The sequence below is a fragment of the Bombus impatiens genome, unplaced genomic scaffold, assembly GCF_000188095.3.
Source record: "Bombus impatiens unplaced genomic scaffold, BIMP_2.2 scf_0317, whole genome shotgun sequence".
NCBI classification, from domain to species: Eukaryota; Metazoa; Arthropoda; class Insecta; order Hymenoptera; family Apidae; genus Bombus; species Bombus impatiens.
Window position 1 is genome coordinate 2,487,060 of NT_176736.1, and position 18,559 is coordinate 2,505,618.

General features: G+C 41.7%; 1 protein-coding gene across 2 annotated transcripts in view; it reads left to right on the forward strand.

Annotated features, from left to right (window-relative positions):
- Positions 1-18,559, forward strand: part of LOC105680705 — a 215,163-nt gene that overhangs the window by 174,337 nt on the left and 22,267 nt on the right. The window lies entirely within an intron of this gene.

Consider the following 18,559-nt stretch of genomic DNA (forward strand, 5'->3'; position numbering starts at 1 on the left):
GTACTCTGTGTTATGATCGCTTCTGGTCTACGCAAATTTTCACTCCTCCACAATTCACATAAAATTATTCGTTGGAGAATAAATATTTTTACGCGTCAATGATATCAATTCCTGCTTGAAAACCTTCGTCTTGGACGATTTAAAATCCACTGCTACACGCGATTCAAATTTCCCATTAGCAGTTAACCCAATTACCGAGAAACGGCCGCAAAATTCCGATCAATCAAGCGAAACCAACACGGAAGCCCTTTAGGCCACACATTTGATCGACCAGCCTAACCAACCTCTATCTCTTCTCCACAAAAACAAGAAGATGGCCTACTAAAAAGGAGAGAAAATAAAAAAGAGAGACAGTCTCACCAATCCGATCTCCCTTTATCCTTTTTTCCGTGGAGTCCAATCGATCTTTGTAATCCATGGGATACAGGTCGCTAAATAGACGTGCATAGATGGTAAATCCCATCTAGCCTTGAAGCTAGACTTGGCGTACATGCCTTTAGCATATAATTATCGCGTGTATCTGGCCTATCACGCATGGCTACACTTGCGAACGAACGCAACAGCTCAGCCGGACCGGCGGGGTGTTAAAGCATTAGGGGATTCCCCCGATCTGTCTGATGATCATTTTATATTAGCCAAGGGGAATCTGCATGACAATGGGTAGCCCCATTGTGTGATAAGCGCTTCACACTGTGCAACCCCATCCATATGTTAATATTCTACTGTGCTTACGGCGGCCGGGCAACTCGTGAAACTGAATTATATGTACGCGGGAGCGCGTGTGATGCACCTAACTCTCTTCCGCCACCCTGTATCTTTCCCCTCTTATGGGGAGCATTACGGTGAAATCTCTTTTTTTTCTCTCTATAGAGCAAAGTGGGGTTATTTGAGTCAATGTGATATTCCAGTCATGTTAAGTAATTTGCATCGCAGTTTTTGAACGATATACTTCTGACAATAGACTGTTTAACTCGTTACAAGCGATACGACAAGTAGTGAAATGTATCGTTCACTTTCATTTGATAGTTCCTTGATCAGATATATCATCAGATATACTCATTCGAAAGTAAAAAGTTTGTTCAAGTAATGTGAGTAACCTTAGTTATAATTATCATAGCATATGTTACTTTATTTATACAAATTATTTTATCGTTTGTTCTACAAGTACTCAAATGATATAATGCTACCATAAGATTATTCGAATCATTTTCTTGTTTTTCATATTTTCTTAAACTATTTCCGATGTACATCATATTTTCTCATTATCGCTTAAAAACTAATAGCATCTAATACGGTATTAAAAACCCTATCTTATTATACGTTAGCCTGTATCGATCATGTTTGTTTCTATTCTATGTTATCCGCTCCTACCTTCTGTTTGGAACTTGTCTTCCTCTTTATCGTTCGGTAGAGACTTCCGTATTCGTCTTCGGAAGAAAGTTTCGTCTGATGTGCTTTTTAAAACGCCAGGCTTACTGTTGCCTATGCTGTAACGTTAATTGGAGATTATCGGGAGAACGAGGCCTTTCAGGGGTGAATACGCTTCAGCTAGGCCGTCTTTGCGGCGTAGGGCCTCGCGCAGGTTTCCTGGCGACGGGAATTTGAAGTACGCGGTGTCGAGAGTCAAGCAGCTGAATTGCGAGACGACACGAAGAATGTCGTATACATCTTTGACAACCGAGCGATTGCGTCAAGGGTTGCAACACAATCAAGAGATTAACATAGATCATAGTGCGTTTTACCAAGTGTTGTGGTATTTGATGCTTGATGGCATTCAATACTTGCTGAAGAGAGAACATTGCAGACGAACCGATAGATTCGAGACGAATTTTAATTTTGGATGAAGCTTCATTTATTCAAATATGATCCTGCAATCGAAGCGAGAGATATAAAATATTTTCTTCCGTAACTTTATATCTTTTGCTACGTAGTGGCCTCTCGTATGCTTGCAACATGTCCTGATGATTAATCGTTTGTGTATTTAATGCTTATTTATCAACGGTTTGATCCCACATCAGTCAAGGATTAAGCCCGGAGTAGCCAGGAAACCTTCGCCAAGTAGCAATCTCTTCGATAAGAAGTCCGATCCAACAAAGTTGCCTGATACTTTTTATGCAAAAAGAGCAACTGTCAGACTTTTAAAAGAAACACAATCCAGCTTCAAATTCTTGCGCTTATTGAATGACTCGCTGTCGATCGCGATAACGAAGCGACACAATGCTTCGTTAAGCGGAATCCAAAGCAAGAGACGCACGCATGGACGACGACTTATTGAATTACTTGGCACGCACGGGAAACGAAGTCGTGTAGCTGTGATTCAAGTAACGCAAGTGTCCCCATAATTTACAAGCAATCAATAGGATGGTAATGACAGCTTGATAATTTATATTCATATGGCAGTAAAATTGAGACAGTCTCTCCGAAGGACTACTAGTCATGGCCAATCGATAACGCTGTTTGCAATATTGATGTTCATGGATCTAAACCTTGAGCGTATTTCATGGTTGAGCACAAACAGTAGCTAGGCATTGTCGTTCGAACATTATCATCATCGATCAACATTTTCAGTATCGATCGTATCTTGTTAAAATTATTTCAGATACTTCGAACTGGAAAGAGGAAAAGAAAATAGGTTACATAATTATCAGAAAGAAATTACAGTGTGTAAGATATATATATATAGTTTGATATTCATTTGTTGAAGTTCGCAACAGTGTCCGAAATTCTAGTGAATTTTCACAGCACGAGTGAGAACTTAATGGCGTGAGAGCCATTATGAAGATGGTTACCGAAGATAGCGCAGTGAAAATTGCGAAATTTTAAATTACTATACTAACAGAGATGTAACGTCGTATATCGAATGTCCATGCGTGTGTTTTGACGTTATAAAAATGTAGATTTGTGTTCCGCTGAAGCCAGGTTATGAGGAAAAAAAAACCGAAAAAAAGAGCTGACTATCGTCAGACGTGGCTCTAAACCAGTTCCGAAAAACCTACGCGTCACCATACACTAAATCCTCGAACAAACAAGAGCATATAAATCCCGCCCTTATCCGCTACAAACCAAACAAAACCGCATCAGCCTATTTGCCGAGTCCTAAAAGAAACTTGGGAAATCTCCGCGCAACAGGAAGAACCATTTCCACAAATCTTTCGAGACGTCTTCCTTCGCATCGTCGATTACCTCTTTCTTAGGATCAACGTTCCCTCAGACAGCTACCGTCTTAGCTATAGTGACGAAGAGAAAAAGAAGCGAAGATCGAAAAAAATCCTCTTGGAGAACCGTCCTCCCTAGGCGATCGTCTACGGTCCCCAGTTGGCGTAGCCTTAATTTCGGCCGAGGCAGACTTTTCACTGAAAGGGGTAGCTGTAGTGAATTCCAACGCCTCGTAAAAGGGTTGGTCGGGCTGTTAACGCGCGAGCGTCGTCGCCGGCGTGGCGTTGAGCGTCGCCCCTTTGACAACGGCCAATAACCCTCGTCTCGTTTCGGTATCGCGATTCCAAAGGCACGCGAGCATTCCGCAGCGTCGCAGCTCGCCGCGTCGTCGCCTATATCCGGCGAGAGAAACAGCCAATCGAAAGGGGGAGAGAAACGCGTCGTGTTACTGCGATCGACCGGCTCAAAGGAGAAATGTTAATTTCGCCACGGCCACGATACCTCGTAGAACGTCGTCAGAGGGATTCCGTAGCTGTTCCCAACGATTTTTCCAGAGTTTTCTGTTACGTCGTTCGTGTGGTAAAGCTATACGTCGGACGTAAAAGGGGAGAGACGAAAGGTTTGGGAATTTGGTCCGCATGACCTTTGTTCTTTTAAGCTTATTGGAAGATTCCAACACCGAAGCAGTGTATAACGATGCATCCTCGAGTACTTGAGTAATTGTTTGTCAAATAAATAGGTGGAAATTGATTTTTCGTAAGCCTTTCAGTTTGATTTTTGATTATAGAGTTAGGTGTAAGAAAGAATTGACAAATTTAGATTCTCATTTTTTATCATATTTTTTAGTAGATTTATACTGAAACTGTAAACGCAATGAAAATAGTAAATTCGTAGTTTTTCGTACGAATTTTACGAATCTACAATGATACGCTTTTTGGAGATTTGAGTAATGTTTGATAAATATGATTTTCATATCACCAAATCAGCATATATTTTGATAGAAATTTAGTACAAGTTTTATATTACAGCTGTCACCAGCTCGCCATTAACTCATTAAGAGCCAACATTACGTTTATGCATTTCTATTTCAGTAGTTAATTTATGTTATTGAATTTACCGTTCGGGCATTAACATGCTAGCAAAATTGTTGGTTTCCAGCTGATTTTAGATAATTTCGAGCTAGATGATTTTACTTGCGAAAGATTCGAGCGTCGTAATCGGAGGGAAAATAATTTAGAAAAAGTGGAGGCCCGGGGAGGTAGGAAGCCAGTGGCGTGTAAACCACGTGATAACTTTGAAGAATAGACAGAGTGCCAGTTACCCGTGTTCAACTCTTTTTCTCGTACGTTCCTCGCTATCCATCTGTGTTGTTATTACATATAATCATTTTCGATAAATTTAGTCCTTTAGAATCGATTGAAAGTTTCAAATGACGCGACTCCAATTGCCCGAGTCCTTAATTAAATTTTCCAATCTCCAATGCGGAATTAATATTTCAAAGAATTTATTAAACCCAAAGCAATCCCGTCAACATATAAATTAACTTTAATTCGGTATATTTATAAATTCACAATTGTAAAATCTAATGACCTATCGAAACGTACTAACCGGCTTCGAAAATAGACGAGACAGAAATAACCGGTCGGTCCTGATATAAACGCGGATCGACCTAATTCCTCTATTAATCTGGAACATAAATCGCGACAAAACGGAACGATTGGTGGAGTGAAAATCTGTATCGATAATACAGAGCTGTGTAGAGCAAAAAGGAAACCTCGTGCTCGATACCGGAAATTCGCAATAGCCCGGGAACTAACATCGATTCCATTCCACGCGGGCCATTAGATAATTGAGCTAAAACGAAGAAACGAGCGAAGAAAGCACGATGTTGAGGAGCATTTGATTGGTCTAAGAAGGATTTTCGCTGTGGGCCAGAGACGAAATGAAATCGTAGCTAAAAACGAAGTGCTTTATTGAACGAAACAGCTTGCAGTAATTGCCAAATAGGAAGTCAAAAAGCTTGCTTAATTCCCTGAACCACTGCTGGTCCAATCTCTTTTTCGTTTACCTTGAGAACGAGCTGATCCTTTCGATAACTCGTTAAATTCCTATAAATCTTCTCTGCGATTAATCGAGCTTTTCAAATCCTAATAAACTGACTCACACGAGAACATTTTCACTCACTCACTCATTCACATTCGCACATTTTATAACCCTCCAGTACTTACCATATGCTTTAAATGGCTATTCGTGTTGTATTTCAATTTTTTAAATATATATCAGCAGTAAATTATCTCGTAAATTTCACGTACAATTCCAAATTCGTTTCAAATTCTATCAGCAATTATTTGCTGTCACTGTGGTCGTGTCTCATCATTGCGTTAATGGAATTTCAAAATACTTCATAATAATTTGCACAATAAATGTACACGCGAAAGATATCCGTGCTAAATGATCGAATACTTTCGTGAGCCATTATATGACTTTATCTATCTGTTATAAATAGATAAACGTCGACAAAATGCTTCATTCTAGAAAACTGTCGTATCGATGCGTTCGTCGAATCGAATTCGTGTCTTCTCTAGCGAGTAGCAACATCACGACGTCGTTCGGAAACTCGAGAGCGTCGCGGAATTGTTATTGACACGCTAAAGCAATAAAAGTTTCTTACGGTGCAAATTTTCGCAAGAAACTCTTCTACCGTCGAATGATACATTCGTCCGACTTGAAACCGCGAATTTCGTATCATTTTTTTTTCCTCGTAGGAATCGAGAAACTTCGGAATGGAAGCGATCCACATCCCGCGTTTCAGTAACTTTCGCCTACGATATAATTTCTCGGATACGCAACTCTGAACCATTGTTGCCGTGCCGGTACAAGGACGTCGATAAAATTTTTATCTCGCAAACTTCTGAATTTTTTTCTTTTCTAAAGTTTTTCGATAACCAGCAAATTCGAACGGAGAAATTCAGAAATAATGACGCGGCGATTTCTGTAAGTTTCGCCAGACATTACGGTACTTCGAATAAGAGTGTTGTCAGTAGAATGGATAATAAATGACGTTAATGTCATTGGAGAAGATGTAGTGAGATCGTTAGTGATAGACAATACTACCAGTACCTATCCTTAAAAGCATTTTTTGTTTTAAAGCTTTATCAATTTTTCAAAATGTGCATCTTCTCGTCCACGATCATCCTACACAATTCCCTATTTTGTGCATATTTTAAATAAACTTGACGTGTCGGTTCATAAATTAAATTAGCAGCCTAACCCCAACCAAAAACCTTGTACACGATGAAACAGCATCTTCCGTAGTTTCGATCAAATTAGCGATCAACTGATGTTACTAGTCAGTCTTTTAAATAATCTTTTTCACCAAGTATCGCCATATACATCTTCTGTTCCTCCATTGTTCTTGTTGAGGTTATTCGATGTGTAAACAGAGAAAACTCGTGGATAAATTGTAAGGCAGAAAATATATTTAAATAAAAGTGTAATTATAAATAAGAATACAATTTGAGCTGATCCAGATCCGCACGCTAGTTGTGTTACCCAATAACTGAAAACCCCGAAGCCAACGTCGCCTGTCTACTGTTTATGGTCTGTCTTCGTCGCAGTCTTTTGTCTACACGCTGTCGATGGCTTCAGTGCTTGAGAAAACTAAAAAGACCAGATGTAGAGTTTTCTTAGAAGTGGTAACCACTTCAACAGTTCTCATTTCAATTTTTGTTCTCCGTTTTCTTCTTCTCTTTTCATGCGAAAGAATCAACGAACACTCGCGAAGAAACTCGCGTTTCCGCAGTCTCGCGTACATCTTGCTCAGGAGGGAATTGTTTTATACGAAAAAAGTATAACGCGGGAGAATGTACAAACCGCTACATGCAAAAGCACACGCGACTCTATTACAGGCGCGCGTAAGTCCTTGCTAGCTGCAGAAGTAAATTTTACTTCGTGCCTTCTAAGTAAGTTTAGCTTCCGTGCTGCGGATAAGTTCTGCCGCGGGGGCTCGCAAATTTTCCTGCAATTACGCGGACGCGCGGATACCACCCGAGCTGGGAGATGCACGAAACGGAAATGCAACGCGTACGCTTGCCGCCTCGACCGGTAATCAGGATTAATTTCGATTCTTTTCTCTCGATGCTGCGTGTTAAACTTACTCTTGCGTTCATGTTGCGCGTCGCCTGTAACAATACAACTTCGAGATCGATGGAAATCTTTAACCAAGTTGCGCTGCTGCAATGCAGCTTTCATGGATTGCAATGGGTTATTCCAGAGAATTCAATAATTCCGCAGAAGCAGGGAATTTTAGTTTGCCCTCAAGTGTTCGTTACTTCTCTGTAACGAGATTGGTTCTGCTCGATTTTTTAGTTTACAAATTTTCTGTTCTTACGACAAACGGAACGATGCTTCTAATTCTATGCGTTTGCATATTTTTTGCGAGGAAAATTGTGTATAGAATTACGATCGAATATTATGATTTAATGAGTTCCGATATAACAATTTAGTTCCTTTTTCTTTCCTTTTTTTTTTCTTTAGACTTTATGGTCATGTTGAAGTTCAGTTTGAAAATTCCAACGTGGTTGAATTCTCTCCGTATTGAAAAGGCAACAAAGGAGTAGAGATGTCGATCATGCACGAAAAATGTCACGATCAAAACGGTGATCGTTTGAAGTCATTTCCCGGAAAATTAAAAGAAAACTGGCGCGTCGAAAAGAACGTACGTGTATCGCTATCTACCTGTGTTGTCAGAAAGGTTGTAAATATATAGAGAGTTTCGTAATAGGGCAATCTCACAAGCGTTTATTTGCACGAACCTTTATGCTCGTGACAGTCAATTTTCACTTTATACCAAAGTGTATCTTGTAATACGAACATGGTCAAAGCGAAAAATGTTCGAAAACTGTATATTCTACGGAATTGTAATATTTTTCCTTTCATATCAGTTATAAAATATTCTATATTTAATATTTTCAAAATTTTAATATTTCTTTTATATATCAATTATAAAACATCTGCTCGATCTTGATGAAAAATCGAAGTATTGTAATACTTTAAGAAACTAATAATATATAAAAACGTTACGTCAATTATAAAATATCCTGTATTCTATTATATTCAAAAATTTCAACACAAATCGATCTCAATCTCAAACAATCTTTCTCCCCTACTTCGCGCCTCGTTCAACTCGTAAAACGTTCCCCTATAAAACGTTCTCAGCCAGAGGATGGCACGTCGCCACGTTGCAAAAGGGAATAGAAACTGGGTCGAGCATCGAAGAAGGACGTTCATCAGCATTGGAACGATCGTATGGATCGACAATCGCTGCCAAAACGTTTCATCGGTTTCCATCCGGTCCGAAGGGACGATTCAAGATTGCGCAACGTAGAAATTTACAATACACTGCCGCCATACTGTATAAAGCTGAATTAAACGCTGAATTTCGAGATCATACGTATAAGTAATTGCAAGATTTTCGCAGTGTGCAATGTTACACCGCTGATAACAATATCCTCGACCGTACAAAAATCACGTTTTTCGTCTTCCTCGCTCTTTGTTATTCTACGACTATAATTCGTCAATTTTTGTCATTCACCACTCTCTGATCCACTCTGTCTTTAACGAAACTTTACAAAATTTGAAAATTTCTCTCTTTGCTCCTGCAATCTGGCGTTTTCTTCTTTGGAAAATAACACATACGTTCTTCGCTTTCGTAACACGTTAGGCTTCCCATGAGCCTTACATAGCATTTTATATAAATCTTTAACCACTTGTCACATTCATCCAAGTACAGCCTTTTGGACTCTATTAAAGAAGGATAAGGAAGGATAAGGAAGATTTACTGATAAATCCAATAACATACGATAATCTCACTTTTTATTATCACATTACTACAAACAGAAAAAACATATTACGCGCGAGATACAGGACGTATCTTCACATGTCACATTCTCAGATCGTCTAATTGTTAAAAAAACGACTACCCAAAGCATTTCCTCGCTAAAATTAGCCCTGGAAAACCGCGAGAGACGAGACGCTGAAAAACGTGAGTGGAAGAATCCCAGTGGCGAGGGAAGCAATCCCAAAGGCGATCGTTTTTCGCCGGTGTCGCGCGTCTCCCGGTTTTCCGTTTTAATAAAGCGGAAACGTTTTTCTGCGGGGCGACGAGCAAGATAGCGGACGCGCCACGTGCAAAGAGAGGGTGGACTCCTCGCGTAGTTTCGCTGAATCGAAGCCGCGGCTGCGTTTCCACGGGCCGTAGACGAAGCGCCCTCCGCTAGCGCCGGTCTCCTGTAACCGTTTTCAAGTGTAACGCACCGGGTCTATGGACAAAAAGGTTGTGGAGAGACGCAACGCGCGCCGCTGTGTAAAAAGAAAGCGAAACAGGGGCGGGAAAGGGGGAAAAAAAGGAAACGCGGAGAAATAGACGATAAAAAAAAGATAAAAAGACAGAAAGGGATGAAAGAGAGGAGGTGGGTGAGTTAGAGAAAAGGGGTTGGGGATAGTGACGCGTTGCGGGAAATTGCGAGAGAGGGTACCGTAAAGGTGTTCCTTGCAGTGTTGCAGAAGCGTTGAATGCGTCTAGACAGTTCCACTTCATGCGATGAAAAAACACCGCAAGCAGCTCGCGTCGATGTATAAAGTTTCGTTATTTACGACCATGAGCCGGTCCCACGCATCCTCCTGGCCCCGCGTTCTGTTTTTTTTTTCCAACACCACCCCCGCCCGCTTTAGATCTTGTTCCCTATATATTTCTACGAAAGCTACGAGGAGCACGATGGTCGCATTCGGTCGGCTGTCTAGTCTGGGCTCTTCAAATGACATTGAAACTGATAGCAAGTTTGCGAACTCCTCGCGGTCTACAGGAATGCTTCTCAATGGTATTCGGGATGTAGAATGGAATTTATAGGTTTGGGGTAATTATAGGGGAATTTTAGAAGAACACAAGAATTCTTCCATCTGTCTCGTCGTACTTTATATAGGATCAATGAGTCCGAGTAAGAAACGCACTTGAATATATAAGCGAAACGTCACATTTCATCTAACGCTTCTTTGCTCTATCCTTCGTTTTATTATTCTCGTCTTTCTATCCTTTGCTGCGTCTTTAAAACTCTAAGATCATCATTACGGTATGATTTTGGTTTTTTGGTAGACTACCGTGTGATGAGTTGCATTTTCGCGCCAATGTTTCCTAAACATCACAATTCACTTTTTCAGGGCAGATCGAAACCACATCTCATCGTATATCAACACCGCGAGAGATTAAAATGTAATATTCAATATCAGGATATTTTAGAAGAAATATCATGCACGTGCGGATTCACAGTGTTGCAAGATCCACTTAATCGACACTTACCTTGAGTCTTATACTCTCAGCAATCTCAAGAATCCAGTACGTCTCTCGCGACGAGGTTGCACGACTCCAAGATTCCTCGCGAGCTAACAGCGTGTTCCTCTCGCGATACTTGGTCCGCATAAGTCGCATTTTTATCGAGACCGCGCAGACTACTCGGTATTTCGCTTGAAATCGATCTTCTTGCTAATTCTGTTTTACCTCTTTTCCTTGTCTTCGCTCGAAGATCGTATCGCCGCTCTTAAGCTCCATTCGCATTATGGAGGATGCTATTAAAAAAGAACAGCTCCCGCGGACCTTGATCGAGTTAATCAAGACGTCAGTTGATAGAGACGTCGATTAATTGATGCGCTGCCTGGTCCTGAGGCAAGCTCAGTGACGCGCCTGTTAACATAGACGTTGATTAATCGTCGAAACCCTTAATCGATACGTCCCGCGGACTGATACACGCGTCTAGGGGCGAGAATGATCTGCCTAATGGCGGAAGGGAGAAGAAACCTCGGTGTATTATTGACGGAACGTACTACGGATAATAGAGTGTCTTTTGTTCGTCGATTATTTCCTGTTCCAATAGATTTTTCAACAAATGCGAACAATTATCTGAAAGCTTAGAAAAAAGAATGATTTATTAAACACGCAAGAAGCAACGCTTTTGAAGTACACGTACGATATATACGTCACCCAAGATAAAAATTGCATAATTTTATATATTCATAGAGTCCGCGTGAAAGAAAAAGAAGGCTATTAACTCTTTCAACACTGTGAATCCATACGTGAGTTCCGAGAAATTATTCATCACGCGCTATGAATCTACTTATGTGATAAATAATTTTGTTTATCGCTGATAAGGTTAACTTTATTCCTCGAAAAAGTTAACTTTCAAGATACCAAGCAGAATGTGTTCCATAATTGAACATCTACCCTAATTCTTCCATTTCTTTCTTGCAATCCTAACAAACCTGTATCACTCGATATTAACTGAAGCACAGCTAAAAACGGCAGAGATTCATCAACCCCGAAAAAGACACGTTCATCATCCACCGGATCTCTCAAACAGCCCCATGAAATCACCATCCATATCGCATAACCAAGGGACAGAACATTCGCGTATCCTTAGGCCATCGTTATAGCTTGAAGCGTGATTATTGGGTTCGATGGAACGTAACATACTCGTCTGGTTTTGCTGCAACAAAATAGCGGTCGTGATAAATCTTCGGAGCGAGCACGATGAGAGGAGAGCTTATGCAAAAAGCGGCAAACAGGCAGGATTAATTAATTCTTCTGCTCCTTTTGAGAGCTGACTAACAGACTCTCGTGTAACAGACGTACCGGCGTGTTGCGTGTTCGTTTCGAGAGAAAGTCTGTTTTTCGTTGCTGGCAAGCAGACGAAAGGGATGGGAAGAGGAAAAGATAGATGAAACGAAAGAGAAACGTGGAATCGCGTGGAGCACTCGGCCGTGCCGTGCGTGAAGTGTATGCGTTGGACGTTTGCGGCTCCCATCCCAGTCGATACGAGATCGTCACTGGCCACGTGTGACGCGATCGCTTCGCCGCGAACACGCGACTGCGGCCGCGTGCGGCGGATACCGCTCGTTAAAACCGCCTTTTCGTGATGGATGATATTATTTGAGAGTTTAGCGACGCGTCCACGACTACCCTGCAGACAGACTCAGTCGTTTCTATTTTGTTCGGAACGTAGAATGGTTAGAGAATATTACACGGATGAAATTTGGTTTTGTATTTTAAATAGGAAATATGGAATTATAGAATTTTTTTCAAGCGTATTAAACTTACAGGGGAATAAATAACTTTTGGGAAAATGAAGATTCGCACGTTCGAGATTGGATCTGCGATCGTAGTTGATCGCTTTAAACGTAACCATTTTCCCAACAAGTTTCCCATTGTCCTTTCTCTTGTTTCGTTTCTATAATCTTGTGCTCCATAACTCGTAGTATACTCGTCGTAGAGATCATAACCTTTCCGTATTAAATACAAACTGTATTTCACAGCGAAACCATGCACAGGCCATGGACAATTATTCGTCGGGTCAACGTCCTGATGCAAACTCCTGAATCGAGAAGACGAATGATTCAGTAGCTCGACGTCCGTAGGAAATTTCGACAAACACAGTCTCGTTACACATTCTTTTTTAAACTGCACAGGCAAACAACCGCGTCAAACGAGTTCGTACATTCGTCCGCTAATTTAAATTGCCGTTTCGCCGACGACGAGTATTCCTAGGAGTAATCAAGCTCGACTTCGTACGAACGACCACGCACGAACCTTCTAATTATTTTTCGCCGATTTAAAAATTACACGTGACGACCTCGTGGAATTTGTGCTCACCAAACGTCGCGACACCCTCGCAGACGGGAAATCCTCGTCCCCGTCACGACGTCGATGAAATCGACGATACGAAACGACACCCCGTCGAGCACTTTCGCCTGCTTTCAGTCGCTTAGCAGTGAGCTTTCGCGAAGAATATCGACGAGTCGCGATCACCCTCCTGAAATTTCATCGCTGGCGAGTGTGAAAACCGCGGTTCCGCCTCGACGGTGGCTTCCGTTTGTCGCGAAGGTTTTGTCGACGGATGTCTGCATCCCTTTTAAATGCATCTTTCGATTTCTTACGATATGTTGAGAAAACTTGCCTGTGCGAAGATTCGACCAAGCGTGAACGTGCAAAATTGCAGAAAATATCAACCGCCGTTTTTAGTTTCTTCGTCGTTATGGGAATGGAAATTTTGGATGATTTAGAGCAGATGATTGTGAAAAACAGAAAGTGACTCGTTGCACTGGTAGTGCATTGCATTGTGATGCGTTGTGTCGCGTTTTATTTTCCATTGTTATAAACTGTTTAGGATTATTTTACTATATTATATTTTTGATGCAGAAATTATTTCACATCCCCGTTCTATGTATCCGATTTATGTAATTACTTTTACTCCAGCATGATCAAACTTACTACGTAAAGTAGACAACGCACGAAATGGAAAATTCAAGAAGATCGAAACGTTCCATGTCAGTGTCAATATCACAGTAAAACGCACGGAAAGATTATATTTGAAAGCGATAGAAACACTCTGTACTCAGGACAACGTTAGAACGCATGGCTGACTTGTTCACCCCTCATCGAATGACCAACATCCGTATAAAGACAATTTCCTTTCAGTCGCTGGTTCCGATGTCTCAAGAATCTATACTCACAGCACCATTTATCTTTGATCTGCTCGGCTGAACCTCGCGAAACACACGGACGGCTCGTGTGACGGACGATCTCGAGGACGACGTCTCGTGCCGTTCTCCATTTTTCATTCGTCGAATCGTATCCAAGCAGAAACACATCACTATGATAAAAGCCCTGAACAATATCCGAAAGCTACAGAAACTCTCATGCTAGATAGTTATTTTACTATTATCTGTCCATTATCTCTCTACATACAACAAAATAATAAAAGACAGCAAATTGAAAATATATCAGATATAGATAAAAGATCGGCGGTCTGGAAATCACGATGATTTCCATCAACTGAAATATTTAAACTCTTAAAAATATCATCCCTTTATTTTCGTAACTAATTGATCTATGACTGATGTTTATCTCTTCCTGATTTGAAAACACGTAACGAACTTTTTATAATAAGAAACGCCGAATATACTGCGATTCCTAGTTCTCCATTTATTGACAGACAATAAAATTCCAAGATGCAATTTCGAGAAGCAAGTTAAAAGAGCAAACAGCCGTAGGAACGAGAATGAAAGAAACAATAACAGCGGAAGAGTGTAAAGAGGGAAAAGACGAGGCGGTTCAGAAAACCGGGTTGATCGAATTTTTCCCAGCACTTTAGTTCATCATCCGCGGGGGCGCAAACTGGCGGAACGACATTACCGGAAATGTAATACCCATCTTGATTACAGAGCGGCCGTGGGGCGTTTCCGTGGTGATGCTTTCCTCTGTACTGCCCTGCCTACGTAATTTCCATCCGACGACGAAACCACCTTCTTCTGTGGGGCCTGTTTCCATCGTTGGCGCCGCGTTGCACGGACTTTTCCCTTTATCTTACGACGTGCCAGACACTGACATCGTCCCGACTCTATCCGTCCCATTCTACCTTTCACATTGTCACCCCTTTTTCTCATTCCGTCTTTCGTACCCGTTACACGCATCGTCTACCTCAACCTCCCCACCTTATCCAATCCCCGTTGTGCTTTCACGCCCTCGGCACTTTCCTTCCTCCCGTTCCGCTTTCCAATTTATCCCTTTCGCTGGCTCCTACTTCTCTTTCTATCTGGTCTCTTCCGAGATATTAAACCGTAGTTCTGTACCTTTGATCCGGCTGCGCAATGTTCGCAGAGCCTTAAGCCGGAGTCCCGGCCTGCTTTCTCTTATCATCGATTGTTGCGTTAATCGACGACCGAATCACGATTACTGTTAAATGGAGAGGAATATTTCGCTATATAGACGTTGGCAGACAGCCTCTGTCTTTTGAGAAAGGTTGGCGAAAGGGCAGTCGGATACAGTTCGATCCTCTGTAAAATGAACGGGTTAAACGCACCTTGCTTATTTGAGTAATAAAAGTATAATTTCCGGAAGACTTAACAAACGCAAAGTTCCCTCTTTGTAAAAGTAAATTACGCCGAAGAAAAAGAGAATTGTAAAGAAACGCGGTGTGATAATATTTTATTATATTATATTATATTATAATAATAGTTTTCCGAAACACTTTTGAAAGCTTCAAACGTGAAGTTTCTTTTTCCTGAAGTAAATTAAGTAGAAAACGTAACGATTATAAAGAGACGCTTGCTACGTGTCTGAAAGAAACTAATATGTAGTTTATTGGTAAACATATTGATTCATAAAACAACATATGAGTTACGTCATTTACGTTTTTCCATAATATATTATTTTGTTGCTTGGTTATTAATGGATCAAAATACACAATAGTAAGAAAAAAACTTTTAATAACCCACATGGATCTAAGATCCAGCAATTCCTGTAAGAAAGCAGCCCCTAACAAGCCCCAATCTCACCCTTAAGGACCTTACTTATAACATGGATTTCCGGATGGAGACATTCTCGTTCAAAGTGACCCGAAGTCAGAGGGCTGAGCAAAAAGGACGTTTGACAGTAGGCGGCTCAGTAGTATGGACGCGCGTCTGCGGCGACTCAGTAGTATGGACGTACGTCTGCCACGGCGTACGCAAAAACGCGTCTCCCCTTCCGCGCTGTCTGAATCTCTGCCAGTAGCCCTCAAAGGAACTAGCTTAAGCTGGCCTGTCTGTCGCGTTGAGCTCCCGGTATTACGCGAAAGCGATCCAAAATGTAAAGTCTCCATGGGACAACGAGGAAAAGAGGAACTCGTAGCGAGGATACAAAACGAAATTGATGTCGATTAAAAACGATCCTTGGATAAATAAAAAATATTTGTAATGTTCAACGAAGATGTTTAACGCGAAGTCGAAAGTAAAAATCATGCGTATCGATGTAACAGTATTTTCATTTTGTTTAAACCGAGGAGATATTTTTCAATGTTAGTGAAATCTAATTGATTCGAAAATTTACCGAAGAACGTGAAATTCGTCACGAAGATCCAATTGAAACCGACGTCTAAACGAATAATCTAGTTGCTGATGTCGATTCTCAAAGACTCGCAGATCTTTCAATAATTGTTCCGTTGAGGATGAAAGCGAGAGGAAGTCTCGTAGACCTAACTGCGAAAGAGGAGAGAGTTATAGAAGGAAGTAATTTAGCCGGCGAGTAAATATTGGCGCAAACAAAGAGCATCCCGAGGCTGAGGAGCTTGCGAACACGGATGAGTCGCGCTTGCCTGTACGCGCGATACGTATGTATATTACTTCGGAATCGTTGCTAAGAGAGTGTGGAAATCCTGCTGGCGTTCCATCTCTCGTCGTGGGAATTTTGAAGGAAACGTAGATAAGGCAGAGGCAAACGTTGACTTATACCACTGGACAAAAATATCGAATCATTGCGTGTCTTATATGACGTAACAAATGAGAAAGAAGGTATTTCAGAATTCTTTTACCATAGAGCGAGCTTCTCTTATCTTTTAGTGAAAAACTTAACGAAGTAAAGAATATTACTATTCTTAGCGGATTAACAACAGAACTGTCAGAAGATTCCATACGACAGATTCTCCATTTAGTCGAAACAAAATTTAACTTTGTCCTGAATATTTAACTTCACATAATACTAGAGTCATCAGAGCGGTGAAAATAATTTTGAATGGAATTTTACTGCAATTTTCATCGAAATGTTATTTATTCACAGCAATATATTTCAACGGATTTGAGTGATTTATTGCTTTGATAAAGGTACAATTTTATACTTTAATCATTGACGTTTTTATTCCCTACATTTTACGTTTCGTTTCTCCAAAAAATAAACTATATTTACATTATTTTACGTTTACATGCAACTAAAGATTACACTTACGTGTACCAAGAACTAAAGCCAATCTAACAATAAATAACTAAAATCGCTTCAACTATACTAACTTCTAATTTCACGCTTGATACATAGCTACATGTGGAACTCTGCCCAAGAAAACAAATCAACAGATTAATATTTCCACAACGCATTCAACACACTAAGGAATCAAGCGGTGCCTGGAACCGCGTAAAAGAGGAAAATCTCTCGAAGCGTTTTCTCTGGTGTTCCCTCCGGTTGGTTCGTAACGAGATAAGCGGGTCGAGGCTTGTTACGGTCGCCTGAAAAAAAAGGATCCATTTGTAGTTGAAAGTTAACGGAGAGAGGAGGTGGGTGCGGGATCACGTTTGGGAGGAACGTTCCATCATCCGTTTCCCCGGGCTGTGATAAAAACGTGGCCGTGAAAAGGGGCAGCGGGCGAAAACAAAAGCGGCGGCCGCGTAAAAATGTTGAGTGCTAAGAACGAAGTGCGAAACCATAACGGCAGAATGAGATCTCGGGTAGGCGGCGCGCGACAGCCAAGGCTGCTGAAACAATGTCACACAGCCCCTCGGTGTCTGGCCTGCCGAAAGCTAACGTAGAAAGGATCGTGCGAGACAGCCGGAAAGGACGAGCTGGAAGATGAGAGGAGCCAGAAGTAGACGACAACGGCGCCGACGATGACGAGAAAGCTGGACAAAGGAAGAGGAAAAGAGGAAAAGAAGGAGACAGCGGGGTGGAAGCTGGTTAAGCCGGTGGCTGGATATTGCGCAGTGACGCAAACAAAAACCACCCAACCCCCAAATCCCTCTTCCTGCCGGGTGCGTTCTCTTTCAGAGCGAAGAAAGGTCGTGGAGGTAGCCAGTCAGCCCTTGGATCCGCGTCGACCGAGGATGAACGCCGCGCTATCTTCTCCGCAAAACATATAAACTTGGGCAGCAGAAGGCAAGAAACTTAATTCACTGGAAAATACACAACAGATAAAGGTCTTTTCAGACGTGGTTCGCGGCTAGCACGAGGATAGAGAAAGGATAGCCGGTTGGTATTGCCGACAAAACGACTCGGTCGCACGCTACTCCCAATCTTTTTCGCTTCTTCCCTCTATTTCTCTTCCACCTCTATTCTCCAATGTTCTCTGTACCGCCTCTTTTATCCTTCTTCTCGATGGTGTCGTCTAAATAAGGCCGCCCAAGCAAAAGGCGCGGTGTCCGACACTACGTCCACTGCAACTACTCGCCTCCTTAATGCCCTACGAATAATCGTAAATATTTTCTATGTCAAGCAGCGGTTTTACTCTTCTTTTGCTCTGGCGTCGCTCTCGAAGCGAATCGCGCTGGCGCAAGCACGATTTCTCTCTATTCTCTCGCTCCAGTGTTGTATAACAGGACGCGAGGACTGGTTGAAAAATTTATTGCAATTACCGCGGGCGCGCTATTACTGTATCGTGCTATGCTCGTCGATGCCTATAATCCGTTTCTATGGCCGTAGCCCGTGGCATACGTCGAGCCAGCGACTATTCACCCGCCATTTGCCCTAACATTCCGGCGAATTGATCGCGCCGCCTGCTACCGACCAATTGCTCGATTTGCCGGACCTGGCCGGCAACTTTATGTCCAGGATCGGCGT